Source organism: Bactrocera oleae, chromosome 2 (assembly GCF_042242935.1).
Source record: "Bactrocera oleae isolate idBacOlea1 chromosome 2, idBacOlea1, whole genome shotgun sequence".
NCBI classification, from domain to species: Eukaryota; Metazoa; Arthropoda; class Insecta; order Diptera; family Tephritidae; genus Bactrocera; species Bactrocera oleae.
This window is the reverse complement of record NC_091536.1, coordinates 68,049,333-68,072,650: the sequence shown is the minus strand read 5'-3', so window position 1 is coordinate 68,072,650 and position 23,318 is coordinate 68,049,333. Positions and strand designations below refer to the sequence as shown.

The following is a 23,318-nucleotide window of genomic DNA, read 5'->3' as shown; positions in this document are numbered from 1 at the left end:
TCACTGTTTCGACTATACTATATGAGATTCACGAGGTCTTTTGAGATGACGACTGGGATATTTTTTAGATAATAAAACACCCTTGTGTCAACAATGGGTTGAATCGGATCAATAGATCCCTTGGCCAACCTATATCTATTGTAGTATAAAGATTTTCGAACTTCCAGTTTTCGAACACACAGTTGTGCTAGTTATTTTAATGAAATTGAGAAAGCGGGTTTTTCTAATAACGGTGTATCTTTGTGCCTAAAATGGATAAAATCAGGCGAAAACTGGCCTTAGCCTTTATATAACTAATATTACCGATTTTTAAACGTCCGGCTGACTTTATTCCATATATATGTTTATATTTATAAAATTGTTTGAAAATAAGTTCTCAAGTATACCTGAGCAGTATCAAAAATTAATGCAATCAGCCCTTCCATTTCTATGCCCCCAATTATTTTAGTATAAGTAAGAATTATGAAGTAAAATATAGTAATAAAACTATGTGAGTCTATGACCTTCGAAAAAAGTAATATGACTCCAAATTTGCTTGTAATCTATTCACCATTTCGTTGAACTTTTTTGCTACATTTCTTAAAATAAAGTTTTGCCAACACCTGAAGGTATTTTCCGACTTTGATCCTTAAAAGTTACAAGAGTATAACCCTTCCGTACTTGTTTGTTTATATGCTTTTGTTGTTACTGTACGAAATGACTATACTGTGACGCGAATACAACTCGTGTCTCACTTTAATACATCGCAAAATATATAACGTGGAACTTAGAAACGACTTCAAATTGCGCTCTCTTAGAATTCAAGCTCCTCAAACCTTTGAAAACAAACATATTTATGTACATACATATTTATATACATACTCGTACATACATACATACGTATATATATACAAACGTTCAATTACATGATCCACTCAAAGAATTAGGTTTTAAATTTTTTGAATATAAGTGAAATACGCTATAAAACCTACATCTGTATGTCTATCCGTAAGTATGTATGTACAGCATGCTCATCATAATTTCGCAAAATACTGTCGAGGCGAATGAGAGTGAAAATTACAAACTATCACAGCGAGAAATAAAGAAATAATTGTAAAAGCGAGTAAGTAAGAACATTGAGAGCAGCGGCAGATATAAAAATAAGTACATAAGCGGCATAGATATACATATATAGATGTACAATATACATATATGAATGTATGTATGTGTACATGCGAGTGTGGATTCTCACGCTACTCACACATAGTGACACGTGAGTGTGTGCAGAAAGATTACATGAAATGCCATTAAAAAAGTACAGCACTGACTCGGAGCAGAGGGAGCAGGGTGCGGCGGAACAGGAAGCCCGTAACACACCATCGATAAAAAGCAGCAACAACAACAGACACAAATTTATGTATTTATGTGTGTATGTATGTACTTGCAGCAATTAGGTGCGCGAGGAGGGGCGCCAGCGACATTATTCCCAGTTTCGCCCGATTCGTGCGCCAGTAGGAAGAGCAACAGCAACAGCAACAACAAGAGCAATTTCAACAACAACGGAGAGGAGCGCGACGCAGAAGCTGAAAATTACGAATTACCAACGAGCAAACCAGTCAAACAAACAAGTCAGCAACACGAACAACAACGACAACAACAGCGACAACAAGAACAACAGGCGAATCAAATATGTATAACAGCAGCACTGAATAAGTGTATATAGACAACAGTAAACGCCGACTGCACAGTTGACCGCAACGTCGCCGCTATCAAAACGAACGATGGCAACGAAGGCACTAAAGGCGACGACGACGCAACGACAAGGTAGAAAATTGAACTTTCCATTTGGTCTGCTAGCGACGACAGCGGCATTGAGAACTGAAACTTTTGTGCGATCATACCGCATCGCGGCTGCGACGACGAACCGGAGCGCCGAAAATGACAGTACATTTTGGTAAAAAAGTGTTTAATAATAATAATACTACAATTAATAAAAACAATAATACTCAAAATAAACAGTTACAAAATGTGGAGTGAAACAGTTTTTCATTGGAAATGGTATTTTTTAAGGAACTGTGTGTGACCTTTTCAAGTACTGCGCATTTATTCTGTTGAAGTTGCAGAGAAATCACGCGAAACATTTGAAATGCTGCGAGTACATGTAATAAAAACTCGAGAAAATAAGCAACATGCTTTGAATTTTTTTTTAATATTGTGTTTTAAGCCTGTGTGATAATTAACAATGCCGTTATAAAGCAAAAATTGATCTTTATAATATCTAAAAAATCAAATATTGACATCCGAAAAGATAAAAATAACATTAACATAAATTTGAAAAAATTACAATTTGTTGACAATATTAACATTTGTTGTTGTGGCCGTGTAAATATGAAATTTTAACAAACAAAAAATGAGTTATTAATACACAAAACTTACAAAGCAGCAAGCAAATCGAATGAAACACAGTGGACAAATATTCCTTGCAAAGCGCACAACCCTTGGCAGCAAGCTCCACCACGACGGGTGCAAAGCTTTTGTGGTGTGATGCGCGTTAGCAGCAACAACAACGCCATTAGTGGCAACACGCAAAATCCAAGCAGTGTGAGTAGATTTTATTGCGACGCAGCAAAATTTTTCAATTTGTACATACCCAATACATATGTATGTACACACTATATTGTTGTTTGTGGTGAAATTTCTTCCCAAAAAAGTAGCAAAAATATGACAAATTATACAGTTATGAATATTAGAAATGTGCAGCAGCAATTTTCATTCTATTTATTTTGTTACTTTAACTTTACTATTAATTTCCACATTTTTCCCACACATACACACATCAATATGTAGGTATGTATCTATTGTTACTTCCAAACTGTTGAAGATCAGGCCAATTGTAGGTTAGAAAGAGATTATGGGTTATGATCAAATTTTCTTTAAACAAACAAATCTTGCAGTAGAATAACCAACTAGTTTGGTTAAATATTAGCTTAAACCTACAAATTATTGCCTAAAATTAAATCAAATATTTATTAAAGAGTAAAATGTTCAGACTAAAAACGAACAGGTTCAACACAGCCCAAACAAGTACCAATCACGAAACGAATTTTTCCATTTTTTAATTTTTTAAGCCCCAAGTTGTATTTGTTTTGCAATGTTTTTAATTAAATATGATATATTTTACATACAATTATAATATTTTTTTTAGAAAATTATATAATTGACCTTTAGTGATTGTTGAGGTTTGGGTTATTTCTCAGCATTTGACATATTACTCAAAATTATAATAATATTAGTTTTTCTTTTTTTGTTTAGAATTTTGCTTGTGTTTAGAAATATATACATTTCATTTACTTAAGAATTCTTTCGATTTTTAACACAATTAGGATATTAACTATACTATCTTATAAGTTGAATCAAACAGGACACAGTGTGCTAAATTTTACCAAAAACGGTATAGTACAAGTAGTTTAGGAGTTTACCCCGGACAAACGTAGCACGTAACTATTATATACATAGGTAAAGATATATAAATTTTCAAATTTTAATAGAGCAATCATGTTCCTTTTTAAGCTTTCAAAAATATAATTTGTTTTCAAATGTTTTTTGTGATTTATTTGGAAATTTGGTTACAATATATATAAACTTTATTGTTTTAAAGGAGCAAAGCAATACTAATTACATCAATATTCATCAATGATATCTTTTCAAATATGCAATTTAAGGGCTATCACATATTTTGAAGCTCTAATGATATTTATCGAAATATTATTATATTTCGCATTTTTGAATTAATTTTGTATTTCTTTTCTACTTTTAAAAGCATTTTTTTAACAAAGTATATAGCTTCTTGTATTAAAATTAATCCAATGTACCATAGAAATAATGTATTATAAATACCCCATTAATTTTTAACAATAAATAATTATTCAAACATAAATTGGTGAATACCTCTCCTGTGTAATATTATCTAATATATTCAAAACCAAGCATTGAAAAGAAAGTTCTTTCTGAGTACAGCTGATTTGTGACATAGCTACAAAAATTTCAATTATAATCTTTAACGTAGAAATCGTTAACGTAGAAATACAATAATTTTAATAAAATCGAAATATCGTGCAAATATTGTAAAAATAAGATTTTATTACAGTATGCATATAAAATCGAAAAATGCAGTATGTTTTTATTTATTTATTTTTTTTTTTGATTATATGATTAATTAAGTTCATTGGTATTAATAATTATACAACTTGTATGAAAAATTTAAATTGTGTGAAGATTCCTTAATTATAACCTGTTCGAAAAATGAAGGTGAAGGGTCTAAAATAAATTTATAAGCGTTTCAGAAAGCCATCTATTTTAGTCAATTAGATAGAGGTTTGGCCCTACGCTCCAACCGGAACGAAAGGGAATACTATAAATGTAGAAAATTAAGCTAAATTGACTTAATTAATAAAATTATATTAAAATTTCAATATTTTTCCTAAAAAAACTAAAATATCACAGCCAAGTGCTAATTATATCAAATGCATCGATTAATACCTTACTTAATTATAACAATTAAATAAATTCATAATAAGCCTAAGTACTTTAGTTACGGCCGCTTTGTTTTCTTCACTGCGTGCTGAACGTGGTATATTTCGTCGAATATTATCCAATAATTAATGTTGGGTCTCAAGATGAATTTTCGTAATAAAAGTTGAACAATTTGTAAACGATGTTCAAACGTAAGTCTTTCCATGATGAAATGCCAAACAGAACTGAACAAAAATAACATGTCAGCTTGACACGACACACGCGTGATCTGTAAAAAAAAAGGCTATTGAAAAAGCACCTCTACTTGGGTTATTTTTAGTCTAAATTTGATGAGATGAACAGCAACAGTTGTCTACTGATCTGAACGAAAGGAGGGAATGCTTTGTTTACAATTACTATGGAAGTTTGACAGTTTGTTTCGTCTTAGACGTTGTCGTTATCTTGTTTCTATCATTCATGATTATTAAAATGGTCATAATTATTGTGTTGTACGAAGAAACGAATTTAGAAATTTAAAATATTATTGAATGTCCAACTCAAATAATACCAATTATCTGAATATATACAAAAATTTTACTCGAGAAAAATTCGCAAGATCCTCAAGAACTTCGTTGGAAGTCCATTTATAATTGAATAAGAGGCATGTGTCCTAGAACAAGGTTTATGTCAGATGAAATGCAAAAACTGTTCAACAAAGCATCGTTAAAATCATAAAGTAACATTATAAAATGACTTTCAGCGGGCCCACAAAGAAGTAGTTAAGGATTAACAGGATGAACAAAAATCACCATCATTGTTTGGTAGGCATCAAAAAAATCAGTCCAAATATGTTCTATGCTAGCTATAAATGCCTCAACTCCGTCAGCAACTAAGTACACCTCAGAATATTTTCCATTCCATTTTATTATTTATTATTCCATTATTAATATATATGTATGCATATTATTATACCCTAACAGAGTATTTTAAGTTTGCCACGATGTTTGTAACACCCAAAAAAACGCCAGAGACTCTATAAAGTATATAAGTATGTATATACATATGTATGTATGCCATATCTATGAAAAAATTGTTCAAGTCGAATCACTATAGCGTATAGATGCCATACAAACAGACCGATCAAAGTTCTTGAAAGAAATATGTTTCGTTCGTGAAGGGTATTATGTTATAGCTTCGGTGTGTAGTTGTGCAATGACTAATTACCTGCTGAATCAATCGCAATAAAATGTATAGTATAAAAATGAAATTCGTACACAAAATAATTTTTTTAAATACAACAAAAAAAACAAATTGAGCAGAGCATTGAATGAAGAGAGCGAAGCGTCTGTAGTGACGAAATGCCAAAAAAACGACAACACGATGCTCAAGTGTGAAATAATGAGCCAAAAAACATAAAGAAAATTATAAAAATTTGCCAAACATACATATGCACATAACATTAATGGCATCTGCGAAAAATATAGCGAAAAGCGATATAGAAGACATTTTGACGAAGCGATAAATAAATAAATATTTACATATTTTTAAACAAATGCGAATAGACAAGAGGACTCGCCATAAACATATGTCTGTATGTAGCTTGGGTTCTCAGACACTGAGGCTCTGAAGAATTAAAAAATCTTTTGTGAAAAGTTCTTTTGAAATATATGTACAGTGGTGTTCAAAATAATAGTAATCGCCTGTTATACATACAAACATATATGAATATAACATTTTTTCTTCTAACAATCATATCTTTTCGACCAAACTTCACTCCTCTCGAAGTCCATAATTGGTTTGCTGATAAAACAAGAAAAAACGTTAACTTCGGCTGCACTGAAGATATAAACCTCTTCACAAGTGCAAGATCTTTATCTTTAGCGTTTCTTTGTACAATTATCCATGCCAAATTTCAGGAAGATATCTTTGCAAATGTAAAAGTTTTCATACTAGGCCTTGATTCTGATCTATCAGTTTATATGACAGCAGTATCGTACAGTGATCCCATATCGACAGTTCCAAAAAATGCGGAGCTTCTTGGAGGGGACAGGACGTAGGAAAAATTTAAGATCGATATCTCAAAAACTGGGGAATTATTTCGCATACGCTTTTACAGTGAGAGAAGGTCATGGTTAAATCGGCTCAGCTCGCCATGCTGATCATTTATACTCGTATATATTACATATACTTTATATAGTCTCCGACGTTTCCTCTTCGTTGTTCCAAGCTTCTTGGCAAACTTAATATATCCTGTTCAGGGTATAAGATTATATATATATAATAATCGGACTATCTTGTACTTATACATATATGTATGCAGTATTCCGCGCACAACAAGAAATTTTTGGAATTTTTCAACTTCAGTACTTTTTTATTACCCAACAGATATGCAAATGACAACAACGTCATAATTATTTAATTTCATATGTTTGCTTAGGTAAACAATAACAAAAACATAAACACACAAGAGATTAAGTAATTAAATTGATTATGAAGAATAATAAGATCTTTTGTTTGTTTAAACGCTTTCTGACGACAATTTTCAACGAAATACCAAAACAGAAATGAAACTGCAGTTTTTATTTCGATTTTAAGAAATTTTACATTATTTATTTTTTGCTTTGTAGTCGCTTCTGTCTTGCAAATTGCGCATGTGACCCCCCACATTTCCGCCGTCGCTTCCACTAAGTCGAGAAGTCATACCTTAAACATTTGAATGCACACGATTTGATACAAGTACGGTATATATGCACATACATATGTATATATTTTAATGAAGACGAAAGTAATACTGACTGTATTTAAAAATAACCACAGGAAATCATTCGCTCAGTCAAAGTCGTCGTGTCATTTTAAATCTTAATTTATAGGCGCTGGCGAAATGAGATGATTAGTCTATTGCGTTGTCGAATTTATCTTTGAGGCGTTAGCCGTGAAGTTGGTTTAGAACTGTGTTGGTAGAACCTGTGCGAAGCCAAGTAACATGATAATTTCCTAGTATGACCTTTTTCATTTCGAAGACTTCAGTATCGCAAGTAACATAAAATTGCTCCTCTTTTCTTTTAATTATAAATACATTACTTTTAAGATAAATTTTGGAAATTTTCTTTTGGACAACATTTTTATAAAAGCACTCTTGTTTTAAGGTCTGCAAAGTTTATAGATAAGGCTAGACGTCTGCTGATTTTACTATGATTTGCCGCGTCGGTCTGGTTTTTACATACTTAGAACCTTTCTGGTTTAAAGTCGTCTAAGCCTGATAGATTGGTTCGTATTTAAGTTAGAAATCCCTTCGGAAGTGAGCCATGGTATTTTTCTTGTTATTATTATTTCCTGCGAATTCTATAATTAAACGGAACCGATATTAAACCTACGATCCAGCAAAATAAAATACGTTATTAAGTTAGAAGAACTTTTGAGAAGTATGATGAAATTTTGTATATTTCGTCGCTTTCACTGCAGTCTAATTAATTTTTCACAAAATCGAAATTTTATACTCTCAAAACCGCCGAAAATGTTAAACCCATTTCAATAATATATCTGAAAGATTGACCAATATTTTCAGTACAAAATTCGTAATAGGAATTAGCTTCAACATATTCGGTACGAGGGCTATACAGCCGTTGTCCGTTTTGACAATTTTTGGTCACAAGGTGATATACCTTAGAAGTACTTTTCGTGCAAAGTTTTATCTAGATATATTTATTGGGACCTGATTTGTATACTGTAAAGGGAAAAATCGAAAGGAATTTAAAATGGAGTTAAAAAGGAAAGTAGGCGTAGTTGTAGCCCGATTTTGCCAATTTTTTCACTGTAACTTTAGAATGTCAGGATAATGTGTTATACCAATTTGGTTGAAATTGGTCCAGTAGGTGCGGAGATATGTGATTTCACCTAAAGCTGGGCGGGGCCACGCCAGTCATCTAATTTTTACACTGGCTCATATACAACCTCTCGTACCATCTCAAGTGTAGACTGCCTTTTATATTTCGGGAAGTGGCATCCCTAGTGTTACAATCTGGCAACTCACAACTTTATCGTAAAGTTTGACATTCTTGATGTTATACATACGTTAGATCAACGTTTTTCAACACCTGAAGGTCGCCGATTATTTTATATACTTAGATATGTATCATTGCTGAATACTAAAAAACTTTAAATATTTTATATTGAATCTACATTATTATTTTAATGCGTAGAAAGATACTTTATACAATAATCTTAAAAAAGTGTCCCCAACTCGTTGTAGATAAAAATAATGGAAACGAACCCAAGCATATGTGACAAGTTTTTTTCATCTCCGCAGTTTTTTTCCAAAGCTGTTAATAGAATGCAGTATGATATAACAAAACAAAAACGGCAATATCGGCACTACAGACCCTGTATAACAAACAATTATAAGATGGAGCTTATTTTTAAAAAAATTCAAATGAAATTATTCACTGAAGTTGAACGGAAACAATTGTTCTGCTGTCATAATATGCACATAAAATCGGTATAACAATGTATTTATGACGCACTTCAAACATTAGCCGCCATTTGTTAACAATGGTACGAGTTAAATGTATGTATATATGTATATAAGAGGGTGTGGGTGCTTGTGTGTGAGTTCGAAGTGTTTCTACGTCAATTCTAATGCCAAATAAGTTCTTTGTTCTACACAAAACTGTATGTATATAGAGAAGATTGCATTTGAGTTGCAGTAAATATATGAAGGAAATAATATACGAGTATATATATATAAATATATATAAGTATTGTATAAACAGAATATTTATATATTCAAGTTTTACTTTGATTTCAAAAGTATATTTAATACACAAAGGTACTATTAAGGGATGTAGTTACTGGACACGTGTGCCCAGAAATGAAGATTATTGCCTTTCTTAATGGATATAACTATATAGTAAGTCATTTATTAAAAGCATACTTTTATAAATATATATTAATAGACAAATATAGATACATTTTTAATTAATATGCCATACTTGTAGAAAACACTAGTAAATGCACATATTTGCATGCCAGTTACCCATAAGCGTTTGTATGTATGAAAATATGTGTCTAAGTAGTGGCTGGTGATGCGCTTAGGTGTATAAGCTGATTAACTCATTTACTTAACAGAATATTTCAGCCACCTTCGTAGCTAATTTTATACTTATGCACAACTGTATATATACGAATTACATATGTAATTAAATACTTGCTCCCTTGGTGACACGTCATCGTCGGATTGTGCAACCATCTGGTAATTTTAGCCAAACAATCTAGTATCCTCTATCTAAACTTGTTGTGATATATAATCTCGATATTTTGTACATATGTATGTACATATGCATATTCACATGCATATGCATATAATCACATTTTGCATGCAAGTATAAATTAATGCGGCAAAAGTCCATAAGTTGTGGGTTGCGCTTCAAGGGTGGTCCAAAAGCAGTCCGAATTAAATATTTTTAAATTAAATTTAGCTGCTTAATTTCAATGAAATTACTTTATTAACTGACCTTGTAATTAATAAAAACTTAAATAATGCGAAGTTTATAGGTCAAAATTACATCAAATTTTTTTGTCGTGCAAAACAATGTTTTTGTGTTCTTTGAGGTAAAATATTGCACATGTATTTTTTATTTCGATACAATTTGAAAAATTTTAGAGTTATGAATTTTCAAATTTCAACGCTCGAATAGTACCTTTAAACATTTGCGCGTACGAAGAAAAGTATTTCATTATGAAAATAATTTGTCTGCCTAATGTTTATGATTTTTTCTCAAGCAAGCTGTCAAAGTTGTATGGAGGTGCGTGAGGTGGAAATATCCAGGCATTTTCACCTCGTGCAAGACTGAAGTTGAAACATCTCGACAGTCTTACCATCGCCGAACCGGTAAACGTAGAAAAAATTGGCACTAGCAAATTGATGATAGGCTCAAAGCGAGTTTTAGGTAACATAACGGACCGGCGTTCTAAGCTGACCTAACCTTCATACTTTTGGAATAAAACCCTGTATTTTACTTGAACTGAAAAAGGTTTTCCGAAAAAAATATTTGGTAACACTTTTACCAGTCATGCAGTAGTAAACCGCAAGAAGGCATTCGGATAATATTGGTACAAAGATGTCTTTCCTCGCGTTCTTATCAGATTTAAGATTCCCTCGTTGACTTACAGGGAACCTTTATGTGACGTAATTATGTTTGGTTCGATTCGTCGCTCTCCGAAGTCTGATGAAACAAAAAAAACTCATTTACAATAGCAGGGTTGTATTGATTTTAAAGTTTGGACACTCTAGAAACCAAAAACAAGAGAATTGTATTTTGCGTTGTTGCTTTTTTCACCTTTTTCTTCTTATGCGAGGAGCCTTGAGACGTTTGAATCAATTTAATCTTATTTTAAATAGTGCCAAACTATATTACTAATAGTGCATAAGATTGCATTTTTGCATTCTCCATACTTTAATTACCAATCCGGATACCAATTTCGATATTTGCATTATATTTGAAATACGCGTCAACATAGTTCGTGTATATATACTTGTATATAAACTTTGCTATAATAAAGATCAAATAAATCAGATAAAATACCCAATCCGTAATTTCATTTTTATAATAGCCAAAAATTCCAGTCAGCTTAAAATAATTTCTAAGCAAATAACAAATTTTATATACTCTCAGCTATAAATTCACTTGCTTTGCCCCAGATTACATGAATTTAATAGCAATCGATATGGTATTTCGCACTCAGTTATTTACTTAAAAATTTATATACTCGGCCGCCATATACTCAATGCCAACCAACACCGGAAGGTGGAATGCGTTGTTGCCAGGCGTCTGTTGAATAATTCAAATTTTTATAGCAACACTAAAAAGTGGAAAATCAATTCTTTGAACACTGTCTTCGTTTTGCATGCGTTAAAATTAATGAGATCAATTGTCTAGATACGACAAGAAAGCTAAAACACCAGCAACAACCACGAATGGATATCACAAAAATATTGATTACCTAAACTTATTTGAGAAGTGCAAACGAGAACTAAGATACAAGTTACGAGTAAATGCGAAGATAGCGCGTAAATGCGTCGGCTAGTTAATTCACCTTAACTTGAAATTAAGCACTCGTTAGAAAATTTAGAACTGAACAAATGACGAGTTGTGTAAATCAAATGTGTTTAACTGAAATGTGTATAAAAATATAGAAATGGTTATTTATTTGCTGTGTAGTTAGCAGTGAGTTTAATTATTTTTTTTTTTTGACGAAGATGCAATGATATATGCTACTTAATATATATACTCGTGTATCTAAGCAACAGATAAACATGTCATGAGTTCTAATTATTCTAATTATGTATATTGATTTCTAAATAAAATGTTTGGAAAGTATTTATTTACCTGAATGGAAAAATTTCACTGTAAATTTGATCTGAGCTCAGAGGTAAAAGCGTTTGTTGCTAATTACCGACAGCTTTTTTTTTGGTATTACCTTGGCGTTCATACGGGCGACTCGAGTCTTACAATTTTCCGAACACTTTTTCATATCCGATAAAAAAGTCTTCGAGTGTGAACCGGCGCTTACTTTCCATGCTCGCCACTGCGTGTAAGCAACTTTAAAACAAGGAGCGCAATGGTAATTATATTCTCTAGAAAGTCACGAATTCGGGTGGTTAAGTAATGACGCTAACTTCGACAAAATTACAGTTTGTAGGTTCTAAAGTCTAGGTACAAGCTTTCGCGTTGTCCTTACTTGTGAAACGCCTTGCTTGAGAAAGTAAAACTATTCACTGTACTTAATGGATAACCCAACGATTTTTTTGTATGTATACTAGATATCAAATATACATATACTATATGAGAATATTCTTCGGAAAGTTGAAGTTAACCCAGCAAATAGTTTCAGGGTATGAGCGTAATTATAGAATTTATTAATTTGTTGTAATCGCCCCCCAAGCCTTAAACACAATTTTCTCTAAACGCTTCTCACAGTGAGTTAACGAAAATTTCTCCGAAACGACTCGACCGATTGATTTAAAATTTTCACACGTTTTACATATTAGATTTATTTAGATATATTTGCCAGGTAATTATCGAGCGATTATTTTTTAATCTTTATTTAAGTATTTAAATAAAGAAAGAAGATGAACTTTTATTCTTTTAGTGCCGATATGGATATTTTTCTATAAATGTTTCTAACTAAGATCAACAGTCATCCGATTGTAGAAAGCTGTCAAGATCGTAAACAAAGTGTTGTATATTTGACGATCGTCCTTGCTGTCTTTTCGTTTGTCGTAATATCATTTAAGTGCATCGGAAATCAGAAACATAAGCAAACATACTTAAAAGTGAAACAAATTCACTTTCAACACTGCAATGCCATAAAAGAGTTCTAGTTATGCTATGATCACTAAGCTTTCGTAAGACAACAGACCAATTAATTCCTGGAGAGCTATTTCTATTTATACAGTAGTAGACACTACTTTTTGCTTTCTGGATCGCTTGTTTGGTTTTCGCACGATCCTTTAAAAAGAAGCTAACAAATTAAGTGCTAAATAAATTTAAGATTAAAGCTTTGAAGTAACTGTTTTAGAATATTGTTCATTTGAACATTTTTATATATGAACTATCGATATTTTATTTGGAAAATTTTTAGTTAGTACTTTATTGATCATTAGGTGAAAAATTTACCTCTAGAATACCCAAACTAAATCTGTATCGTGACTGTTTCATTTCAGTATGACAACCGGTTTGGGAAGCAATTCAGGCATAAATAGCTTTGGAATAAATTAATAATTAATTTTTTTGAATACTAAAGAACATCAATCAGCTGATTTCAGTTGTGTGAAAATTATCAACAAACATTTTGACGTGTGAACCTCAGACCTAGTTGCATAACTCTCTGCTTATGATAGGTATGATTTTCCATTTTCTTTTCTAAATAATTTTTGCCCAAAATAACTCCCGATAAAATAGGCCGAATGCAAGAATGCCTTCCAATTTATTTTTAAAAAACATACTGATCATATATTATATTTTGTTAATAATAGCTGTATCCTAGCATACTCCATTTGAGCTTTTATCTTCATCCAAAAATATGTATGTACATATGTATATACTTAATCCTGCCATTAGTTTTGTCACAAGTTCTGCCCGTTTTAAAAATGAAACTATAACAAATTTTGTAATAAAGTTATTTTTATTCAATAACGCATATATTAAGTGAGTGATATACAAAAATTTTTTCGAAATGGTCACCTTTTGCTTTCACATACATCATCGTCCTCAAACAATTCGGCCATTGATCAAAAACAGCGCGCACAGTTTCTTTTGCTATTGGAAACAATGATTTTTTGAGACTCCCAAAATTTTTGTTGGGTATTCGACAGGCTATGTGCTCCAACTCTGAGCATAAGCTATAGTACAGTGTATTAAAATCTGAACTTCAAGACAGCCAATCATCTGCGGGTATGAAAACAGTAATATTGCTTTTAAGCCTATGCTGCGTGGGTTTTGACTTGTGTGCTGGAGAAGAATCTTGTTGGAAGAGCCAATGCTCTTCATTGAAGAGAGTATTTCTAACTGTTTTACGATGCCTTCGATAAAGAGGTGTAACGAATTTACAGGAGCAAGAATAAAATTTCTGAAAGTATTTCACTAGAAAAGTAAATCACATGATCGATTCAACGAATTGTTGACGGTGGAAATCTTTAATTTGATCAATATAAGTAGCTTATATTCAACCAGGTTTGCAAATACCTTCAAATATTAAAAGCTTAACCTTAAAATGATAGTTATTCAGAAACGCTGGAAACACATGAAACCTACATAATTTATCGAACGATCACAAGAAACGCCAAAGAAACGAGATGGCTCCATACTGAATGGATGACTCGGTGAAGTTATTGATATGTCAATATCGGCACAAATTAAGTTATAAATATGGTTACATGTGTATATGCAAATTTATATTTTAGAAACGACGAAATGCCAAAGGGCAAAATAACGAAAGAAGAATGTTTACAAAATAAAAAAAGCAATAAAGCAAGCGCAGCCACCAAACGCAAATTGTCACGGCCAAATATTGATGACTAGGCGAAGTTGAAGCCCCAACGAGCAGGCGAACCAACAAATTACACATTAACCACCAACAGAAGTGAGCGCGAACCACCGGCTTCACCACTGGCAAACACAGCAACAATGCCAACTAAAAATGTGCAAATGTGAGTGCAAACAACGCTGGCAGCATTCGCGCGACGCGTATGACAGCAGCGACTGCGGCGGCGGCAGCGGCAGCGGCAGAATATATTTCAAGTTCAAGGTTAAGAACTAGTTGTAGATACTTGTTTCCTCTCACACCACACAAAGGAGAAAAAACAAGCGAACAATAACAAAAGCAAAACCAGCCGAACTCGTTACTCGCACAAAAGAGCAGTATGCAGGCAAACAAACAACAAAACAAGTCAAACACTCGCCAAAGCTCGCCAACGAATAACTACACATGCACACATGCATGAATTGAGACATTGACGCAAATCGGAGCGTCGCTGTGTACACCGCTTCATACATACAGACGCATTTTGCCGAATAACAAAGTGGAATAAAAACAAAAACAAAATGCTTTAAAATGACGATAACACAACTTATTTACAATCGGCACCACAACTGTGAGAGAGGGGAGAGAGGAAAAAAGCCGAGCATTGTTGCCGCACCACCACAGCTGTTCATCGCCCCTGCATGCTCCGCTGCCCTTTCGCGTCGTATGATAATGCGCATTTCATCGGTTAGCTTGCCTGTACTTTATTCCCTATTCTGGCATTATTTGCCAGTTCTTTTTCAGTTTTATGTTTTTATATTTTTGTCCTTTCTTTTGGTCTAACTTCGGCAGTGGCAACTTCGTTGTGTATTTTGTCGCGGCAACTGTAATATATTACGAGTGCAAATTGAGTATCTTAAAGATACGAGAATTCGCCTGATTCCCTAAACACTCCCTTACCGCTAACCCTCCTCTCTCACTGACAGTTGCGGTAAAGCTCGCATGTTTGCCAACTACTGCGATAATTGAAGGCCAGCAAACACGTCGATTTGAAATAAATAAAGAAGCACAAAACGATTCGGTATAGAGAGGTATATGTATGTATGTACTTATATATATATTATATATATAGTTTATTGCTATATACCAGTATTAGAAGTGGCAATATTGACAGATAAAAATAAAGAAATTTGTCTATATTCATGCATAAAAGTTAGTTTTAATACTTAAAGTGTTTTTTAATTAGTTATTTTCCATTACAATAAAATTTCGAATAAATGTTGGAGACAATCAGCAATATTATTAACCTCAACTAATTGAAAGTGAGGTTACGCCTTAGCTACTATAATTAACTTAGTACAACAATATTTCGCTTCTCTTTAGCTTATTTAAATATTTTTAGAACGACACGTAGGAGTACAGGCTAAGGCTTAACACTTTTCACTCAAAATGAAGTCAAAATACTGACAAACAAAAAACATTAACTTCGGTTGCATCGAAACCATGTATAATAGTAGTGTGAATGGCGGCTAGCGATGTTTATCTTGCCGATATCGTAGGAATTCTTACTGCACATTGTCCAATAGGCATGCATGAGGTAAAAATCTTGTCCAACGTTGTAGGGAAGAATGTGAGGTGGAAGCCTCCAGGCACTTTCTCCTCAATTGTTCAGCTTTGTGGTTGGACACCTCGGCCGTCATACCTTTGGCGAACCAAGAGCCATAGCCGATACTGGCATTCGTCCCCATAATAAATGTGTAATAGGCTCAAAACGCTTTGTCGATTTATTATGATCAATTACAGAGAAGTTTTGAGTATCACAACGGTCCAGCTTTCTAAGCTATCCAAGAGGGATATCCTGTTAGGATTGACTTACTAACCTCTAAATTTGTTTTTATCGATAAAAAATACTATTGAAATACATTAAAAAACTATATTAAAACTTTTATAACATCAAAACTATTTAAGAAGCCGAAATTAATATTTATAAAAGTTTTTGTTAAGCTATATTTTATCAAGCTTTCCATTAAATAAATAAATATAAAATACATATATACATATATATTTTCAAACAAATACTTATATATATAACATATTTATTAGCCCCAATAGATTTTTCTATTATTTCCTCAAAATATTTTTATTCTTCGTTCGAAAGCATTGACCTTTGAACGGACAACAAAGCGTGAGAATAATTATCATAAACAATAAAATTTAGCATTAGTAACCAAATGGCGAATGGAATGTGCACATAAACATATATGGTATGTGGAGCATATTTATGCAGTCAACTGTGTATATGTATGTATATAGGTATGTAAGTGCACATGTAAGAAATGCATTGCTGCAATTGAAACAGCTGAAAAAGCACGCACGCAAAAGTTGAATGAACGAAATATTTGCTTCGTAACATAATCGCGAGGGGAAGCCTTAATTAATAAAGTACATGTGTAAACAAAATCACAGATACATATGTACATGTTCTAATAATTATAATAATTAAATGTGTTAAAATTATTTAATACTTTTTTGTTTGCGAATAAAGAACATCTAAAAAATCTCTAGAATTGATATGATTGACAAGTTGTTTTTGAATAATATTTTAGTGTTTTAATTTCAATCATTTTTGATATCCATTCCAAAATGTTGAACATGACTAAGTCTCCAAATTGCATATGCATGTAAAAAGTTCGTTTGGTTTTGTTTATTGATTTTTCAAAAGATGATAACATTTGTCCGAATTAAGTCAAATATGTGCCGTTTTGTTCGTAAACTTGTTGCCAACGAGATGCCAACTTCATTATACCCCTCTCGTAGATGACTGCGTCCCTATTGGCAAAAAACTCGGAGAGCCAATTTTCACAGGCCTCTCTTTCATTAAGCACGTTCGCCATGTACAGGAAAAGATGGTAATCACTTGGTCCCAGGTCCGGACTATAAGGTGGGTGCATTAGGACCTCCCATCTGAGCTCCCGGTGCTTCTGGCGCTTCACCAAAGACGCGTGAGGCCTGGCGTTGTCCTGATGGAACACAATTCGGCCTCTGTTGATCAAAGATGGCCTCTTCTGGATGAGGAGGGATGCCTTCAAGCGGTCTCTTTGTTGGCAGTAGAGGGCCGAATTGAGCGTTTGGCCATAGGGGAGCAGCTCGTGGTAGATGATGCCACGCCAATCCCACTAAACACACAGCAAAACCTTCCTGGCCGTCCGGTCTTAGTCCGGTCTTAGCCACCGTCTGGGCCGCTTCCCCGAGCTTTGACCACGACCGTTTGCGCTCGATGTTGTCGTAAGGGACCCATTTTTCATCGCCAGTCACAATCCACTTCAGAAACGGGTCGATTTTGATGCAATTCAGCAGCGATGAAAATTCGGTCCATCATGTTTTTTTGCGTTAGTTCGTGTGGCACCCAAACATCGAGCTTCTTTTTGAATCCAAGGTTATGCAAATGGTTCCAAACGGTTTTCTGGCTTATCTTTCGTTCCTCAGCAATTAAATAAGTGCTCACGTGACGGTCTGTTTCCACCATTTCCATGATTTTATCGCAATTTTCGACGACAGGGCTCCCGACGCGTGGTTCATTATTGACATCGAAATTACCGGAACGGAACCTAGCAAAACACTTTTCTTCTACACGTTCGTTTACAGTATCGGGCCCATAAACTAAATTAATTTTTTCAGCCACTTTGGCTGCTTTTTCGCCTTGATCGAAGAAAAATTGTAAAATATAGCGAATTTTCTCTTTGCTGGTGTCCATCTTTGATGAGCGCTCACAACGTACAAACTTTTAGCGCGAATAAACACGTTTTCAGTGCCCTATAGTATGACATGATGCGACACGTAACACTAGTACTATGGACAATAACGCCATCTCTTAGATAAAAACCTAATATAATACATACAGATGTACAGTACATCAGGCATTTGATTTTCACCGAAAATCATTCTCCAAACACATCATTAAGGGGGAAATTCAAAAATGGCAGAGCGATGGTCAAAGCGAAATCTCAAAAAAATGCTATTCCTTGATACCTATTGTACTTAGCTAACTTTTTTTATTTAAACACGAATTTTTACGGTCGCGTTAGACAAATTTAATCTTTCGCCAATCTCTCTAGTTGTTATTCGACGATTTGTATCGACCAACGGACTTAATTTAATTCACATCGGCTTCAAGAACGAAATTTTGCAAACTAATTTTGGTATTGGCATTCGGTCAACACATCTTCTGCGTGCACATCACATAATTTTCGCTTTTCTTGCTATGGGTTTTCGCCTAAAAGTGGGCTGTGCCACGCCCAGTGTCTAATTTTGAACGCGGTTCCTATAAAGTCATCTCCAACCATCCCAGAGATAAAATTTAATGTCTCTGGTGTGTTTAGTGCTTGATTTATCGCGCTTTTAGTAGTTTTTAACAGCACCGTTATATGGGGAGTGGGCGGATTTGTCAACTATTTTCGCACTGTAGGTAGAAGTTCTAAAAACATTTGCTTGCAGTGAATTTTGTTATTATAGCATTACCGGTTTAGGAGATATGCACATTAAACCTATTAGAGGCGGGACCACGCCCACTTTAAAAAAATTTTAACTGCAGATGTCCCTCCCTTAAGTGATCCTGTGTACCAAATAACAGTCTTGTATCTTATTGCGGAGCTTAGTTATGGCAATTTATTTGTTTTTGTTTAATGGCGTTTTGTGGGCGTGGCAGTGGTCCGATTACGCCCATCTGCAATACCAACCGTCTCACGGTACCCAGAAACATGTCTACCAAGTTTCATAAAGATATCTCAATTTTTACTCAAGTTACAGCTTGCACGGACGGACAGACGGACAGACAGTCACCCGGATTTTAACTCGTCTCTTCATCCTGATCATTTATATATACATAACCCTATATCTAACTCGATTAGTTTTAGGTGATACAAACAACCGCTAGGTGAACAAAACTATTATACTCTGTAGCAACATGTTGCGAGAGTATAAAAATGTAAGTTAATTGTTTACAAACAAGCTTTAGTATATCAGCTGTTCAAATATAATATATAACGGTAAAGCGGTTAGGTGTGATGTTGGCTGCGAAAAATTACAATAAGATCAGCTGTTTTCATCAAATGGAATTACTTAGTGAACGACTCAATAGTTACGTCACATTAAGTATTCTTTTATTAAAAAACAAATATAATAATTAAAATGTAGCCTCGGTTAAGCTTTTTATTTGGACTTTTGTATTAATCAGAATTAATTACTTTACATTGAAGACTGACTACAACTTTTTTAATTTTTCGATTCGGACATTCCATTAGAAAGATATCAGGAATTTAAAAATGTAAGTATTAGCCACGATTAGTTCGGCAATTCTGCAACATAACATGCGATCTAGGTGAAATTGGGCCACAGGAGGAGAGTCAATGCCATGAAATAATCGCACATAGGGCTCCCTACCTACATTAAAAATTCGATGTTTACACCTCATCGTCTATGTGAGGTCCACTTCCCTCAACATTATCTGACGTTGTGGATCTCTGGTGTGGCTTCCAAAATCGTGCGATTTAACACCGCTGCACTATTTTCTGTGGTTTTATGTGAAGTCGCTTGTCTCCGTTTGGAAGAGAGTATTCGGCGCGTTATTGTTGCCGTACGGCCCTAATTGCTGCCAGCCGCGACAGTCACTTGTCTGAAATCATTTTATCTTTATAATAAAGCTAAATTATTGGTCATAACTTGAAAACCATCACATGTCTAAAAAAACACCCTTTACATGCCTTTACAAAATAATTTCTGTTTTCAATTTTTCAATCAATTATTTATTAGTTCTTTTCCTATATATTTACAGTTACGTTGAAACGACGCTCAGCGAAATTAAATTAGACAACGAAAAATACATCAACAATTTAAAGGAGAAACTGTAAAACTGTACATATGTATGTATGGGAAGATGGCAATAATGGAGGCACAAATATTAAATGAAATTGCAGAGGAAAGGCGTGAATGGAAAACCGAACTTGGGTGGCATATGAATGACGGCAACAAAACTTAAGGAAATGTGAACGTCGGCGCTGGCAGAAGGGTAGCGCTGCTGAGCGCAAACTGCGCGCCGAAAACAACAGAGGTGTTAGCGAAAATGTCAGCAGCGTCAGGGCGAATGCGAAGCGATGGCGGAAGCAATTATTTGAACAGCCATGACAGTTGAGCACATGCGCTCACTTTCACTTGCGCTCTCGAGCACTTGCGCTCTCTCTCTCTCTTTCGACTAACTACGTGCGCTACAAACACAAAGAATGCAAGCACGCACACAAGTAGAAGATGCACTCATATGGAATATATTTGTTTCGTCGTTGCATTCGCCATGAACCGACAGTTTGAAAGTGAATTGAGTGCAGCGTTGACTTAACGCGAGCGGGGTGGTTGCTGCACATTGCCCCGCTCTTCGAAAGCAAATTAGAATGCAAGAACAACAACTGCATGCATTTACATATATACCTGCATATCTAGTATATATAAAAATATATATTGCTGGTATATAGCGCGAATATAAGGAAAATAATGTGTGCGTATAGTTGAAAACAAATATGGCGGACATGCGCAATTGCATTCAACTTGAACTTGAAATTTCATTATTTGCCAACGATTGCAGCTGCAGCCAGCCACCACAGCTATACAGACAGCTACAACAGCAACAGAAAACGAAAATGAAAACGAACCCGAAACAGACGTCCATGCAATCCCAACGTCCGCACTACACTACACTCGGCCAAGGAGCCCATAGGACACGGGTCCACATACATACATGCATACCCACATATGTATATATAGAAAACAGGAGCACAAGGACACAGGAGATTGCATAACACAACGCCAGTGAATCGGAATAGTCGAATTTGTGCGATTGCATTAGCAGCTGCCGGAATACACGGCTCCCGAACTGCTGCTTTTTGGGACTTTCGCAGCAGGTATGTATTGATTTGGCAAATATTTTGTGTGTAATAAGCGTAAAGTGTGTAAAGGTCAAAGGTTGAAAAACGTGCAAAAGCATTGTGTTCTTTTCTCATTAATGTGAAGAAATGTCGATTGTAGCGTGCCGCGAACACAATTGTTGACCGTACTTGTAATTTTTTAACGTCGAAAAAAGCTTGCGATATAGGAAAACAACAAAACTACATATAAATTTCACTTTTCAAAACTTTATTACGGTAGCGCACAAAGAGTGTAGCAATAAGAAAGCACGAAAGCAGGCGGAAGAGGAAGTGCAAATAGCGGAGAGTGCAGTGGGATGCACACACACAACCATTGTAAATAAAAATTGTTTGCTCTGAGCGTGGAAGCTCTCGCTTTTGTGCACACCCACAGAAATATATTATATTATCTATACGAGTATATGTCAATAAGCATTTGCGAGCGCAATTAATTTTGCCTACTCAAAAGCTTTCATCACTTAAGCTTTTAGCCGGCATGTTTTCCCAGCTGTGCTTTTGCTCAAATTCCAGCTTTTATCCACTTTCGTACGCTTTGGCGTGGGAAACAACATTTTCCCCTTTTTCGCTGTGTGGGTGGGCGCGTCAACGTACGTATGTGTGTGCATGTGGTAAGCTCCTATTTGTAGGCTATACTATACTCCCATACACTTAGGCAGCATCAAAATTACCCCGATAAGAGCGCTTCCCACTTTGACGCTGCATAACTACAGGAAAATGCGCCCAATTTATTCGATATTCGTCACATATGTTGATGTGCTCAACGCAGCTTGTGCCTGAAAAGTATGAAAAAGTAAATATGAAATTTAAACTTAATTAAAAAAAGTTGAAAAATTTATTTGAAAAAGTGGAAATGAAAGTAAATAAAAGTATATATATGATTTCTGGAATATTTAATAAATATAAAGCATATTTGACCTTTGCCCTTTACTATAACTAGAAGTGAACTTTATTTTCGACAATTTGGCTTGTAACGCTTTAAAATCTATAAATAAAAGTGTCACACCAGCGTCGAAAAGGAACGCTATTAATATAGATATATAAAAATATACATATATATGTGTCAGTTAGAGATGTGTGCGTGTTTTAGATTCCTTACCACAAAAAATGCGATTTTGTCGAAGTTCGTGTGCTTGAATGAATAATAAACTTAAGAAAATTGATTAATTGCTTAAAATAATTGTGTTGTTGGAAATAAAAAATAAAAAAATACCTTATTAAAAATAAAAAAACGACGAGAAAAGCTGTCCATACGGTATGCTAAATCAAGTGACGTCTAACATTGATTTCTACAATGTGTACGATTAGAATAACACTGACGTCGATGCAGCAACAACAAGTTGCTGTTATGCCATGTTTGTGCGTGTGGGTGTTGCTGTAGCAAGGACAAGAAAAATACCTAACGGGATACTAATAGAAAAATTGCACTAAAAATTTAAGGCAAGGTATTTCAAGTATATATAAAATATTTCTAAAATGACGACCAAAGAGGATATCACAGCATTTGTATAGTATGGAAGCAATCGATAAAAAAAATCTTAGTAATACAAAATAGTAATTAATATAAAAAAAATTTATACTGAAGTTAATCGATAGCAACTGGTTTTTAAAATTATCAATGTAAACCGATATACATATTTGTTCTGTAATTAATCGATAACAATTGATACATAAAACTGTCGGTATAAGTAATCGTTTCTGTAATTAACTGCTAGAAACTATTTACAAAACTATCGATTATGCTAAATTATCTAGCAATAAAACGGTAATTATGGTAAACACTTTATCATTCTCTAAGAAACTGTGCACCCGACTTTGTAAGTTGATTTGAATTATGGA

General features: G+C 34.2%; 1 long non-coding RNA gene across 1 annotated transcript; it reads left to right on the top strand.

Moving 5' to 3' along the window:
* On the top strand, positions 1-22,945 carry LOC118681844 (uncharacterized). Its single transcript, XR_004977605.2, has 2 exons — positions 1-2,580; positions 20,342-22,945. It is a non-coding gene; the product is annotated as an uncharacterized lncRNA (long non-coding RNA).
* Positions 22,946-23,318: the final 373 nt, after the last annotated feature.